Source organism: Crocodylus porosus, unplaced genomic scaffold, assembly GCF_001723895.1.
Source record: "Crocodylus porosus isolate Cpor-Errol unplaced genomic scaffold, CroPor_comp1, whole genome shotgun sequence".
Lineage (NCBI taxonomy): Eukaryota > Metazoa > Chordata > Crocodylia > Crocodylidae > Crocodylus > Crocodylus porosus.
Window position 1 is genome coordinate 87,808,663 of NW_017728886.1, and position 16,158 is coordinate 87,824,820.

Below are 16,158 nucleotides of genomic sequence, written 5' to 3' on the forward strand. Positions count from 1 at the left end.
CATTACAGTGCCCATGGCAACATATTTTTAAATATACAGGCTGATTAATGTTTTCTGAGCTTAATCACTATCTTATTGTTACATATAGCAAGTTTTGATGGACAAACATCGCGCACTCTGTTTGCCAAGGAAATAAAATATTGAGATAATACAGAGCCATTGATAATACATACGCATTTAGAACACACCAATGCCCCAACACCAATGTTCCTTAATGCAATAAGCTATTTATGTGACCAAACTATAGCCTGGATTTCTGTTACATAAAAAGATGGAAGCAATACATTCAGGCCTCTGGTGGACATGAAAACAATGGTGTGATTGGGATCAAACGAACGCACTAGACATGCATGGCAGAAAGTACAATGTTTGGAATAGCCCAACCACACCACTACAGAGAAGCCCCCAACAAAATCCTGCAATCCTGCCGGGCTGCCCTCAACCAGATCCTGGGGATCATGTTAAGGGTAGTCCCAGGACCGGGGGCTGTCATGTCCCAGTGCCAACAATCTGGCAATTGTTGGCATTGGGCCTGGACAGCTCCAGGTCTAATTCCAAACCAGAGGTTGGTGCTGATAATCAGGTGATTGTGAAAAAGCTTGTCAAATGATTGTCAAAAAGGTGGTTTGAGGCCTGGGGCTGTCCAGGGCTTAGGCTGACATAAAGCTGATTGTCAGTTCCAGCCCCAGACAGTCCAAGGGCTATACTCGCTGGGGACTTTAAAACTTGTGCCCTAAAACTCCACTAGAGCCAGAGTTGTCTCTGATCCCCAGGGCCTGGTAGCCCTACAGAGGCCCTGTTTTTCATCTTCCTTTACCAGAAGACTTTAATCTCACATCCATGCAGACTGTTGACACTGAAGGTTAGAGAACTTGGCTGTCCAGGGCTGGTTCTGATAATCCGTTGATTGTTGGGTGTTCACCCCTGACAGCCCCAGTGTGTGGACATGGCATACATTCAGTTTAAGGCACCATGCAAAATCAGCCATGAAAATGTTCCACATTGCACGTGGAATATTTTTATGGTTGGTTTGCCATTTTATGGCACCTTAAACTGGTGCACATGTAGCACCCTTGCCATTTATGGTGCGTTTAACATGTAAATTATGATGCAACTATAATGGGTGTCAGGATCCTCATTTAAATAGTGAGTCTGACTTTTCAAAACTAAGGACCACTAAAATGAGAACTTTATTCTGTACCAATACTGAATTAATTCCTTTTCCATTTTTTAAATATTCTATTTTAACACTAGTATTAAAGAGGAGTAATTCTACTGAATGTTAGTTTACCTGGGGAATTTACTGCAGAATAAGTTAGGGTGTGAATTTAAGGTGTAAGAGCTGTTCTGCATTAACCTCTTGTAAGGAAACACTCTTTCTGGATGAAGCATGCCTATAAAAGGAATTAGTGTGCAACAGCTATTCTGGGCCAGGATGGATGCAAAACGGTGCAAAGTTACAAGTCAGCAACACAATTTCCTCTTCCTGCCATCTCTGTTTCTACTTTATCAAGATTTAATTTCAACAAGCTATTCTTCATTTAAGTGCTTAACTTGCTTGGGCACTTGTAGAGCTGGTGGCTGGAGTAAAGGCAGAGAGATGATGAATTCGTGTCCTTAATCTGAAGTCCACAGCACTTCAACAATCTTCCATTTGGGATTAACAATTATATGCAATCTTGTACAGCTCCACAGGCAAGTGCTCCCAAAGCAGTCCCTACCTACTCTTTTGGACTTTTTTCCTGAGGAGCTTTTCCAGAATGACATCTCAATGATAACCCACATCAGCTTTCCCAAAGTACTTCTGAGACTGCTAAACATGGTGAATTGTATCCAAATGTAAAGATCCAGGACTGTGAACTAATATCTACTAAGAATCACAAAATTATTTCCTAAATATAGTTCCACATCTGCTCCATGCATGTATTTGTTAGGACAGATGCTCCCCTGGTATAAAATACCATAACTCCAATGACAACAGTGTATACCGGCTAAAGACTTGACTCACTACATCTAACATTCTTTGAACAAAGTCCTCCCCTGCCTCCCTACCCCTAAATTAGATTTAAGAAAAACATATATGATAGCCAACATGGTAAGAGAGTCAATCAATGGTAGATATCTAGGTACTTTCATTTAATCCTTGGTTTCTGCAAAAGTTTCTTCCACCTAGTTTTAAAATGCTATAAATGCTACTTAAAATGAGATTAGAAGAAAAACATTGTTGTGTTAGAATATCTGTGAACAAACCTCTAATTAGCCCAAAGTAGTTATAACTGACATCACATTGTGTTGTAGTTTTAGAAGATGCATTTTTTCTTCATCTCGGGGGAGTTATAGGGTGGTATTTTATTCCTCTGAAGAACCTTGTAACATGACAAGTGAGATTTCAAAAGAGAAAAAGGAGTCTGACTTCAGGGGTGGCTTGTGATCATGTAGGTTACATTAAAATAACATTTATACAGAATGAGTACAAAAATCTGGAGAAAGAAACTGAAATGTTTTCAGGTGCAGTATGATGCATTCAGCCTTGAAATAAATTTATTAGATTAATTTTCACCTTCAGTACATCCTACATAAGTCAAAGACTTTTTAGATATCACAGGAACTGAAAGATAGGAGAAGCTACTAACTGTGCTGTTTAACCTTAGGAAACTGAACAGTACAAAGCTTGGGTATAATGGCTGATGAGCGTCTTCCTGGGAAATGTGACATATCACGAAAAGAGGCAGCTGTGGAGAACAATGGAACTCAGGTAAGTGAAAGGAATTCTGGGAAGAGAACTCAAAGACCTCCTGGGGCATATACTTGTACAACCGAGGTTAGCTTGCTATTCGCTGGGTCAAGGGCACTGATTTATCCCAAAGGAAAATAAGAAGAAGCTTGAGAATTTGTGTAGATCTGGGGGGCAGTAAGTGATGAAGATGGGACAAGTCTCTGAGAAACTGAAAGAGAAGTTCAACAGGGCTCACAACTACAGAAGCAAGTAAGTATGCAGTATGGATCTGTGCATCTGGACTCATTTTTTGTGGAGCCCCTGATCCCTATGTTTTCAAGATTCTATATTTTGCTTGCTTTTTAAAAAATTAAATTAAAAGTAGAATTTCATGATGAGAAAGCTCTTAAGGTATACATATTAATATTCCTGTCAACCAATTTAGTGTATGAAAAACCAAAAGCCAGTAAAACATAGAAACAGTTTTCCTGGAAATGTTCTGTTTAGTCTAATAGTAAATGTCACTATAGACTGGCTAAAAATTTCCTTTCAACAAGTGTTTGAAAGTACTTGAGGATTCAGATAGTATTCTTATTCATATACAAGTCAACTGCTTTTAAACGCTCTTACTAAGTTATTTGTATAAGCCTTCCCTTAGCCCAATCTTTTTAGCCCTTCTTTATATACAAGGCTCTTTCCTATTCCTGATATGAGTAATGTTTCCTGATTCAGCATTTTCTATTTCTGCTAGGACTCCTTCAGAGAAAGTGATAAAAAAGTAAACTCAGTTATTAAAGAAATGACAAAACATTGCTATATATTTTTCTATGTTTAAACACTTTTTTTCCTCTTGCTGTGTGAAAGCCCCATAAAAACAACAGAAGAAGCTGACTAATTCAGGCCTCCATCTAGCAAAGCACTAAAACATGTCATTAACTTTAACTACACTGAGCAATCTGAAGACAGTAGGACTACTTGCACGTTCAAAGTTTAGCAAGTGCTACCACATTCTTTGCTACAATGAGGCTTAACATATTCTACAGGAGAATGAATAAAACTAACTGGGAATAAACCATTGGGAAAATCCACAAAGTAAACAAAAAGGAAAAATTATTTTAACAAATTCTTTCAGTCCACAATGAAAAATTCAGGCCAGCATAGCAATGTTGGCTAGGGTTGGAGGGAAAACAAAGAATCTCTTCAGCTGACATTACTATGCTCACAAAATCTGCTATGCTGACAGAAGGAGTTTTGGTTGGCTTGGCTGAGTTGTTTGGGAAGTCAGTATAGATATGCTGGCAGAGAATGCATCACCATGAGGGATCTCTGCTGACACAGTGGTATAGATAAGTCCTTTGAGTGATCTTGAGGACCACTGATTACAGTAAAGAAAACATTTTCAGTGAACTGGGGTTTTAGGTTTATGATGTTTAAAAAATGTAAAGGCTCAGTCATTACATCTGTAAAGTTTTATTAATGATCTAGTGATGGGCTGGCTGGACAGTTCAGCAGTCTGAAGTTGCAACTCAAACGCTGCATACAGACATTCAGGGAGTTTAGACAGTGTTAAAAATAGCCACCCGATCTAAGGTAAGTCAGGATCGGGGGGCAAGTGGTGAGATAAGGGGGCAGGTAGAGTCTGCAGGAGGATTGGGAGGGAAGGTGGGGTCTTCAGGAGGGTTACTGGGGTCCAAGAGAGTTTGACAGGATTGGGGGGGCTCACAGGGTCTGGTGAGAGGCTCTCTTCCCCCATTTCCTAGGACCAGGGGCTATTTTTAGCCCCCTGACTCCCCCACCCACAGCTAAACAACCTACCTCCTTATGCCTCCCCCCAGCTACTTACTTCCTCAGTTCCTGGTAAATGCTGATAAAACTGGTACTGGGAGCAGCTTGCAGGATGGTGGGTTTGGTGGGTTGGGGTGAGGTGGATGGCCCATGGAGGGGTTGTACATCTGGGGGTAGGGGGAAGAGGCTGGGGGCTAAAAATAGCTTAGGGCGAGACAGGGATAACAAAAGCGCAGCCCCAGGCAAGACCTGAGATAAGTGTAGCTCTGAAGTAGTCTAACTTAACTTAGGAGTGGCCATTTTTAGACCGATCTAAGTGTTTTCACCTTCTGTACAGTTCACACCTAGATCCACCTAACTAGCGTAAGGTCCGCACTTGGGCATACTAAGTTAGATTGGGTGGTCGTTTTTAACATGGTGTAACCTCCACCTAACCCCCCTGAATGTCTGTATGCAGTCTAAGAGAAAGTCTGGCTGGTCCTGCTCCCCTAAATGGGATGTATAGGCCAAAACCTGACAATAACAATTTACGTGCCGCGTGTGTTTTGCCACTACTCACTTGCCAGTCAGATCCCACTGCTATAAGACTCTGGGAAGAGTGTGTATTCATGGGCGAGGCCCAGGATGGACTACCACAAGTTTCTGTACTCTCTAAGACTGAACCGCTAACTTTTATTCCCTTTGAAATCCCTTCCGCTTCCCCGTGCCCTTTTGCTTCTTAATACCAGTAGCCTAATAGACTCTTGTCTACCACAGTGAGAGGCTTTGAATTACCTAACATAGATTAGGTGTTATTGATAGGCTCTTGGAAGTCTTAAGTCCATAGACCATATAGACAGTATTCCCTTGCTCGTTTATTTGGGGGTTTTATTTTTTTTTTCCCTTCAAATTATTTGCTTTGGGCTCTTAATCTTTATGTTTACCTGCCCAAGAAAGATGGTGAACAGGCACACAACGCTCAGCAGGAGCAGCAGCAACCCTCTGAATGAGAAGAACAGCAAAGCTGACAGCTGTGCTTTTCTGCACTGAGCACACTGGGTAAATCAATACCCCAGCAGCCCTGCTGCCATCTGTGGAGTTTCTGGAGCAGACGGTTTATTTATAGAAACTTGTTTGCACAAAGCCAATATTTACCTGTTGGTGCTGTCAAAATTTGCAATCCATCTTTGCCATTACTCTCCTACTCTTCATATCAATAATGGAAATTTCCTAAAGAAAATATTGTAGCAACCCCTCTCCCCCTGCATCCCGACACACACACACACACACGTCCTCTCCCCACAAGGCCTGTCACATTAATTGTTACACTACAAGTGCATCTGGTTTCCACAGGACCTTTGGGTTCCTTCAAAATTGCTGTGAAGCTAAGTGCCGTCAAAGTTAGAGGCTAATTCACTCCCCTCTTGTTTCTGCAGCAACAGCAGCTCCATGGCATTTCCCTGCCAAGACCGAACTGAGATTCTATGTGAAAAACCCAGAGAGTTTTCTCTGCTGAAAGTCTGACTACTGTCATCACTATTGAGTACACTGCCATAGTAACGCAAGCATAAGCACAGAGGAAACTTTCATGAGAAACTCTCTCATATTAGGAAACTTTCATGAGAAACTCGCTCATATTTGCCTGTGAAAAAGAAAAATCTAGAAAAAAATTTTTTTTTTGAAAGAAAGGGGTGGGAACGAAATAGACGAGTCCCTGATCTCATTCCATTTCCTAGAGGTCAGGTGCCCGCATCAGAAAAACACATGGCTATCCCCAGTACTGAGAACTCCAGACACCAGGCCTGGGATGAAGTGAATGTGGTGGAAAGAACTAATCTCACCCCTGTACATCGCCCCTTCAAGTCAGGGCTGAGGCACACTGATGAAGCACTGTAGGGTACACCTGCCTTTCCTCTCTACTCTGGTTAACCGAAGGGCTTCATTTCTCAAGACTAATCATTCAGACCCTTTTAGAATCAGGGATTTTCACCAGAAGAATATTTTGTAAATCAGAAGAAGATTTATAATGAATGAAAATCAGTATAAACCAGCTAAATTTTTATCATGCTTTGTTTCTGCTATCATAAATGCTGTCAACAATCCTGTAATAGCTAATGTTTCACCACCAGCTCTTGCAGTTTCAGATTTAAATGAGCTCTCTGATACCAGTAGGTAAGCATCGTGCCACATTACCTGTTAGCAATCTTTATAGACTCAGGGATCTCAGAGACTAAGGCTGGATAAAGAGGATGAGGATAGAAGCAACAGTAGCATTTTAAAAACTGTTTAAAAATAGAGATGAAATGACTGTCACATTAGTTGTATAGCCAATGATCAGCAGAAAAATGTCAGTGTAAGCAGGGCTTGGTACAAACATTCCAGCGCAAGATTCCTCTAAAGGATGGACCACAGGTATATAGGGACAGTGAAAAGCAAAACAAGCTCTATCTGCATTCTTTATTTTTGTTTTAATATTAGTTATTAGTTATTTTACTCAAATGAATATCTGGGAATGAATCTGGTAATAGTAGCAGAGGCAGAAATTAGCACAAGGAAATTAGTACCCGTGCTGAGTACATTTCTCCTTCACTGAGATGCATAAGAGGGTTGCTACTTGGATAGTATGCTTTTGGATTACTCATCAATATTATGTATAAAGCATGTCAAAACAATTTCTGCTTTTAGATGAAGTGTACAATTTGCCCCAGGACACATATTAGAGAGTCCACAGGAAAACCATTTCTTAAACAAATACTTTGTTGTGGCAAGTGGGGACATGACATGTTTTACATCCTCTAACAAGAAGTCAGGGATGGCTCAGTTAGGGGAACTGCTGTTTCCATCATAGTTATACAACACAAGAGCCCTTTTTCTTTCTATGTTTTTTCTTTTTTGCTCAGTCTTCCATACTAGGCAACTGTAGAGATTGATTTTTACTGTTTGGGATCTGCTGAAAGATTTTCAAATCTTTGGTCTCCATTACATACCATGGATTTGATAAATTAAAAAAAAAAAAAAAAATCGAGTCAGTTCAATTCTACCACTGAGAGCCCAGATCCTGCAAAGAACTAACCAAAAGTAACTTCTACTGACGTCAGTGAGACCTGAAAGCACTCAGTACTTCACAGGACACACAAAATGATAGCTAAGATGTTGGCAGCAAGAACAGAATGAAGAGATAATCCATGGTACAGGATGAGATGAAAGAGGAACTAGTGCCAAATTAAAGACAGTCCTGGACTTGAACCGGAGATGTTCAGCATATGTTTCAACCCTGAGGAATGCTCTTAATATTGAACTTCTCTCATGAAGGACTAGCTTTACTGGGGCAAGTAATGACAATGGGGCATACTTTAACCTTTAATAGCATTTGAAGGCATATCCTGAGGTATGTAAGTGGCCGTGACACCCCTGAGGTAAGGTTCAGGGTCTGCTCCAAAATTAGAAGTCAAATCCCAAGGTCAATACTGCTTTTACACTATATTATGCCATCCATTTGGGAACTTCAAGGGAATTCGATTTAAAAGTAGACTACATGGTATGAACAATTTCCTTGTTTGAATAAGGACCGAGTCAAAAACCAAGCAAGGACCTTATTCAGGATGTGGCCCCAGACACTTTCATTCAGTGTGACTGGGTAGAAGGATGGTTTTTTACGTAACCTGCTGCACAAAGGTCCAATTTACAGCTTGACTACACATGCCTAGTGTAAACTCATGTAAATCACTTCATTTATCTGGGAGAAACACTACCTTTTCCCTATCTTTGTCTGTTTTATTTATTTAGATTATAAGTGCTTCAAGGCACATACTGGTCCCAATGATATGTTTTTGTAGTGCTAGCTAAATGCGGCTCTGATCTCAGTTGCAGTCTCTGGTATGACCTGTGTAACAACTATGACGGATGTAATAGTGCCCACTGTACAAAACAACTCCCAGAACAATTTCAACCCTTTTTTCTTTTTTAGAATCAATATGATTTTGACCAGCAGGTTGTCAGCAAGGGCCTTGCCACCTTGAATATACTGCTTAACCCTCAGACCTCTAAAACAGACCGAGCTCCAGTACTGGACTGATTACAGACTTTAGTCATGTGTTGCAGCACAAAAGAAATGAAAATGACTAAAACTAATCAAGACTCTAGAATCACCAGAAAACATATTTGACCCTAATGTAGCTCTAAACAACATTTTGCTTAGCCTACTCCTTTTAAAAATTATTCTGTATGACAGAGGCTGCAGGTTGGCTACATAATGTGTTACAGCAACCAAAGGATGAAACAGCATCACTGGCATTTGTTGAGGGCACTGGAAATACTCGGTGGAGATCGCAGACTTATACTGACAATAAAATTCATGTAACCTTATTCAAACTTCAAAGCCATTTATAAGTTAACCATTTTTACTAGCTCTGAGGGATACTGAGTTGTCAAAAGCTATTCAATGTCCTGAGTAGCAAATAGTGGTGTTTGCTGATAAATTTCCACTTCTAGAAATGTTTCTAGGAGAAGGAGTACAGGTATTCAGCCTGCAGCCACCCCCTCTGCCCGGCTCTCTGTGCCTTCCTGAAGAGGGTGAACCTGGGCTGGGAAATATGTGGGAAATAATGGCTGCGCCACTCCCCCCTGAGGGAAGGGATGGAGGAGTGGAGCAGTGGGGAAAGGCCTCCAGGGACAGCCAGGTCTGGGAAATATGTGGAGAGCCTTTCCCCATTGTTCCAAACAATCTCAGAGACTGGTCGTCGAAGGCAGTGGTTTAGCAGGGCAAAACCCCCAACCTGTTTCCCAGACCATGCAGTCCATGGGTGGCACACATGGTGTTTAAAGCCTGTGGGGATGGGAACTGAGCTGAGGAAAGTTTCCCCAGCTGGAAGAGGGCAGGAAGAGGAAACTTTCCACTGTATAGCACTAAAAAGCCATGTGCCCATAGCCCTTGGGGGCAGAGCAGATCTAAGCCCTCCTCCTCTTCTGCAAGTGTGGGAATTCCCAGTTTGGGAAAGAGACAGGGTGTAGTGCTTGCTGCTCCACACCTATTCTGGACTGGAGGGGAGAAGAACGGTGGGGCAAAGCCTCAGCCCCAAACAAGGGACTGCACAGTTTGGGGAAGATGCAGGGAGCTGCTCTCCTCCCTCCTGGACCAGACCAGAAGGGGAACATATAAGCATTCACTCTTGCAAAAGTCTCTTACAAGGGAGATCTTCCAGGTTCACACCCAGAAGATCCTTCTCCTGAAAGGGGCATGTTTCCTCTTGAGAGAAACTGAATGAAAGCTTCTAGGCCTGTCATTTTCACCAGAAAAATAGCGATTCTCCCAGTAGAAATGTAACACCTGTACACAACCATTGCCTCTCAATCTGTCTCTGTTGTTTCTGAACAAAACTCCTGCATGAAAATGTAAGAATATCAAACTTCTGATCAGCTGGGGAAAAATTCGTACCCACTGGCTATTTAAATCTGGGTAATGTAAGTCTTGGAGAATTTAATGGTAGGTAGAAATGCAGGAAATTGTCCGTTTTTGTCTATGCACCCTACTAGAAGAGCCACACACTTCCTTACACTGACTGATCAAATATGAGTAGCTTCCTTCTACAGAACTAGTGTTCTGCATTCTCCGCCAAGCTGCAGAGGACAGACCAGAAAATATGGCCTTAATCAACCTGAATAGGAGTTCCAGCTGCATCCTCTGCTGGGCAGTTAGAGATTGGCATAGGGAGGAACAAAAAAAGGGGAAAACAACATCAACAAAGTGGAGAATCATAAAAGCATGATAATTATGAGTCTTCAAGGAAAAAAAACATAACATTTAAATGCAACTGTTTATAAGAGTATCAGGAGGAAAAACTGATGCAGAAAAAATATATGGGGAGAAAGGAGAGAAACCAGAGTGAAGAAAACAGGAAAGAGATATCTTGGGGGCAGACAGTAAGGGAGTACATTCTTTTATGGAAAGTTTGATGAAAGTTATGTTAGCAAGGAATGTCAATGGGCATTTTTACCCATGTATGCATCGCAGTGCCGGGAGCTTTGAAAAGTGCCTAGCACTGTGACGCATACAGGTGTATAAGTAGCAAAATGCATGTCAGCACTGAGAAAATGGAGGCAGTGCTTTAGTTTAAATGTCCACCACTCCCATTTTCTGTGCACTGACGCGCATTTTGCCGCATATACACATGACGCAGTGCAGTTCGCTTCACCTTGCATACGGAGCAGACTTGTTTAATTGAGTCTGCTCCAAAGCAGTGGATCTGCAGTGCATCACTGGAAAAAAAGTATATGTATAAATGCCCAATATTACTTTGGGTCAACTTCTGATTATGTTACTCAGGTTGCATAAGTAATACTTTATTCCCATAAAGGACACCCTGAAGACAAGAGGAGCCACCTGAATGCTAAGGTGCTAGTAAATGTCTTGGGAAATTGTTTTAAACACTAAAATATATTAAATCACATCTGTAATATAATAGGGTAGCAATGCTGTTGTCATGATGATCCAGGAAATATGCAAGATGAAAGTACTCTGAGGAAGGGCATGTGAGGTCCAAAGGTTTATCTAACATCTCTGCCAACTATGTAGTTGATCCAATAAAAGATATTATCCCCAACACTCCTTCAGAAACAATCAACCCTGCCCTTCAACACACCCTCCCCAAAAGAAAACAAAACCTTGCTTAAATCACATCTAGCACTGAAAAATATTCAAAAACCTCTTTTCCTTCCTTAAAACATTCTTTTTCCTGACCAAAGCTGAATGTTGGCAATAAATATAGCTCCAAGCAAGGTAAATAATGAATAATTGTGGGGGGAGATCCTAAAAAGCCAAAATGATGTAGCAGAACACACAGTTAGGAAGTTGAGGGCTGCAACTGCAAGCAAGATCAACCAGTGAAACCTCCAGCCATTCACAGAAGCAAACAGGACTGATAAGGACCTTGGTGCTCATCTGCAGCAACCACCATGTACAGAACACCTGAAACTCCATGGCTTTAAGGGCAACAGAGCATGAGCTTAGGGCAGCGATTCTCAACCAGTGTGCCAAAGCACCCTGAGATGCCTTGAGGTGCTTGTAAGAGTACTGCAGGGTACCATGCAATGTTAGCACTGTAAGGTGTGCAAACATGATTCACAAGGTACACTCAAATGTTTTAAATAGGAATCTATAGTGTTAATATTCTTCCCTATTGTGATGTATCTGAGTTCTTTGTAAACAGAAACATTTCTCTTTCTATAGGCAAAAACTGAGTGAAAGCTAAGAGCTCGCATTTTTCAAAGGGTGCCTTGAGTCTAAAAAGGTGGAGAACCACTGGCTTAATGCGAGAAACTAGTGCTGTCCTTATCAACCAAATACAAATGAAAAAGCCCAAAGACAAAAGAAACTGTCTGTGTTCTGCACCTCTTAGGATTGGGCCCCTAGGACTACATTTTCACCTGGAGGGTGGGCAAGGGGGGCTTACGTCACTATTTTCAGCTGAACTGCGCAAGAGATTGATTTGATCCCACAAAAAAGTCAAGGGAGGTTGAAAGAACAGCAGAATATCTCATAAGACAGAGAAACCAAAGATCAACATGAACTTAAATGAGTATCAGCTTCTCTTTTTGCTTGCTATTTTTAGTAGGGGTTCACAGGGTCACATCATTATTTTTATGTTTTGCCTCTCACTTGGCAGCATCAGTCTGGGTCATCAAAGTAGTGGCCTATTCTTTTATTTTACAAGCTCAAATGATTTTCATATAAGTAATTTGACTTTTTAGATCCTGAAACATAGGCCCAAGAAATTTGGCTACACAACAAAGCACTTTAACCTTTATTTTTTTAATTTTTACTTGCTTTTTAAAACCTTTTGCCAAATTCTAAAAACATTTCTTTTAGTTGGAGAACAATTACATTTTTATGAAGCAGCTTTCTGTTTTATAGTTAATTGTTTCATATGTAGGCTGGTAAGCAATGTTCCTGTTCTGGAAAGATAAAGCTCTCAGGTTCTAAATCTGACTGTGTACCTTAGGCTTAACAATGTGCAGCATCCCAGTAGTATATCATCTGCTACTGTTAGGCAACAAAAAAAAAATGGGGTGGGGAATAAAGAGTTGAAGGAAGAAACCCCATGGGTTCAAACACAAAGATCTCATCTTCCTTTTGTACTGCTATAATTTCATTCATTTTTTCTTAAGTACAGTTACTTTGGCAACAAAACTGAGAAGCTGCAGCATCCTTTAATACATGATTTTTATGTAAGAACAAATTGAGGGTCTGTAAAACATAACTGATTAAAGAGTAAAGTTTTCCAGCCCATTCCCTCACTGGAATGCAAGATAGAAAAGGCTATTCAACAGTCATCTAATATAATCCTTTAATCAGTGCAGGAATAGTCTCTGTAGCATTTTTTAAAGCATTCTGTGCAGTCTAGTTTCACATGTTTTAATTACTTCTGTCTCCAACTTTGACCTCTCTAAAATTGGTAAATTATAGTTTTAAATAAGTGCTGCACACAGCTGCACCAATGTGGAACAAAGATGAGCTTAATTTTAACATGCAGGACGATTTGAGGGTAAGCATATTTGTTTCTCGGTGGAATTATTCGTGTCAAGGCTAGCTTCATATCCCCTTTAATCAGTCAACACAGCTACTGCTTTAAAATGAACATTCCCCAACTCTTGAATTGAAATAGATCACAATCACAATCAGAAGGTTGAAAAAAACCGTTATTGGTTATAACATGACATTTGTCAACTTTAAGGGCTCACTTTTGGCTATACTTCCTGAAGTTATGTGGATGAGCAGGGAAGAAAGCAGATGCAGACAGGCATTATATTTCTGCTGGCCTACAGTACTTTATATCATGACATCCAATACCTGGTCTCTTATACTGAGGTATCTTTGCACCGGGAGCCTCCTGAATTTTTAAAGTATTTATACTCACAATACCCTTGTGCAGTAGAAAAGTGTTATTATTCCACGCTATGGATGCTGTTTTAAGGTTTGGAGGAACAAATAGCTTGCCCAAGGACACACCAGAAGTGTGCCCTGAAGCAAGGGAATGAAACCAAGTCTCCTAAATCCAACACATGTTGCATTTGGCTCTACATTGTTAGAAAGCTCCACTTAAATAGTGGTTTCCAGCTGAAAATAAGTGTGCACAACTAGAAATTTCCAGTGGAAGTGGACCTCTTGTTGCAAAATACACAACAGGGATATAATGTATAAACATTTTAAAATACGGCATTATATGTGCATCTACTATCATATTTTAAAGTATATTACCTATAGTATAATATATGGTATATAGTTTTTCCTGTGCAGGCACATGAAGTAACATCCCCTACAGGCATGTAATGCCATAATTGAACACTACAGGGTTTCTTGAGTGTCCATTTGAAAAATCTGAGGCCTACTCCAATACACACTGACCTCAGCAGGAAGTTAAAATAGACTACTATGAACTCTGTCATTTACTCCTCCTGTTTGACATGGCTGAAGACAAGAGAATGCATGACACTGGACTTAGAGAGCATAGCTGTTGCTCTGTACCTAACTTGCTTTGCCTCAACAGTGACAGTTTAAAATAAATATGTAGAAGATTTTTGCATGTTGTCATGTTTAAAGAGATATACATGTATAACCTACTTCAGTATTTAAGTAAAGATTTCATACACATTTCATAGTATCACTGATAAAGCCACTTTCCAGCTAACTGGGACACCCACTCTACTACCAATGCATAAAGCTTCTCTCACTAATTTGAGGGACCTAAAATGTAGAAAGAAATTCCTCCCTCCCCCCCTTTGTAGCAGTTCTCTATTTCCCTTGCCAAGATAGACATGAAAAAGTAAACAGAAGCAAAATGTAATCTAGGATTGAACACTGATTTTTCCTAAAAGCATAGTTCATCAGAACTACACAGGACAGGACTTCGGGATTTAAAAAAAAGTATTTTGGAGAGATGCTAGCCTGCTCCTTGGCTGTAGGAAGTTGGACTCCTCAAGCTACCATGATAGGTGTAAGGATACCACAAACTCCCTTCCTGCTGACTGCCCTTGGGTGCTCCAACTCTTCTACAGCACACAATACAGGCAACCCCCGCTTAGCACTCTTAATTAGTTCCTGAAAAAACGAGCATTAAGCGAATGAGTGTTAAGCGAAACCAAAAGTATTTGACGACCCAAGATGGCAACCGCGAGTGTTATAATGAAACTCACTGAGCACTAAGTGAAATCACGTATCAATTTAAAATGAGCATTATAGTGAAATAGCACTAAACGAAACAATGTTAAGTTGGGGGGGGGGGAGGCAGGGGATGCTGCCTGTAGAAGGGAGGTAAAACCAGGAGTGTCAACTGGGGGTGCCAATCTAAGTATATGAAATTCTGAGCTCTCCTTTTGTTATGAAGAAATATCAAGACATATCCAGCAACCAGCAAATCAGAAATAGACATGTTAAAAAAAACCCTAGCTTACAAGAAGTTGTTAAAAGGTAACAGTAATTAAGGAGACATTTTTTTCTTTTTTAAGTTTTTCAGGGCTTATCCACCTCTATTCTTGGTTGTGCCCTCATGCCATGACAAGAATGTTTATTATTAACCAGGGCTTTTGGCAATGTATATGTCCCTTCAATGTTTATCACCTGCTTTCATCCTCTTTCCCTCAAACAAAAGCACTGGGATGGACAGCCAGGCTGTGGGCATTAAAAGGCTAGTTGGGTTATATACAATCAAGCTCTTGCCTGCACATTTAGGCAATGCATCACTGTCCGATATTTCTCCTTTCTGTGGTGGCCTTTTCCTATGGCAACAAAACCTGCCAAAATCAACCAACCAAAGAAAAAACCCCTTACTCTGGCATAACCCCCAGTGCCATTGTTGATCCTCAGATCAGGAAGTGGAGGAAACAGCCTTCCTCTAATGGCCTCTATGCATGGTACTGGTTGAACCTGTCAGCTGAAGTGGATTTTCTAGGAAGAGATGGCTTGTCCTGGTCCCTCTTCCCCTCTTAGAGACAAAAGGCAGAACCATCTACAATAAACTTAGTCTTCAAGGCACAAAGAGCCAGGTTAGACTAACCTGCAAAGATTGAATCAATTTGGTCTTCGGCTTTTTGAATGTCTGTCCCTAGCCAAAGAGAACACTGACCATAAAGTGCTTGAATTATTGAACTTGTAAATCAGTAGTTACACGTTCTGAATTACCACAGGATTAAGAGCAGCACAGATAAAAGTTCACTCAACTGGTATAATACTGCTGTCAAACATGTTTAAATCATCAGCTCCATCTACCCTGACAAATATACATCATAGAGTACAATTCTACTTTTTTTTATCTGTTTCTTCCCATCTTTTTAGCAAACAACATAAACCTTGCACAAAAAGCTTCAGCACTCAATACTGTTGTTATTCAATACTGTTATTAGCAAGGAAACAAAACAAGTTGAATGGCTAGTAACTGGCTCTTTGTGAAAGCTGTTAAATTAATTTATATTTTTGTCAGTCTTCATTAACATTATTTTAACCAAGTTCTCTTTTAGATGATGCCTCTTAAAGAAAGAGAATATTAGAAAAAATGTCCTACTAGCACATTTGTGTTTGCAAAGAAAAAGACTGCTAAAAATAACTTGCAGTGGTACAGATTTATATATTTTGCATAAGTTTGAATTTCTGATGGCAAGCATGCATCTTAATATGGACACTTCCAGGA

General features: G+C 40.4%; 1 protein-coding gene across 5 annotated transcripts in view; it reads right to left on the bottom strand.

The window, feature by feature from the left end:
• The window catches only part of ELMO1 (engulfment and cell motility 1), a 446,831-nt gene that overhangs the window by 91,426 nt on the left and 339,247 nt on the right, over nucleotides 1–16,158 (bottom strand). The window lies entirely within an intron of this gene.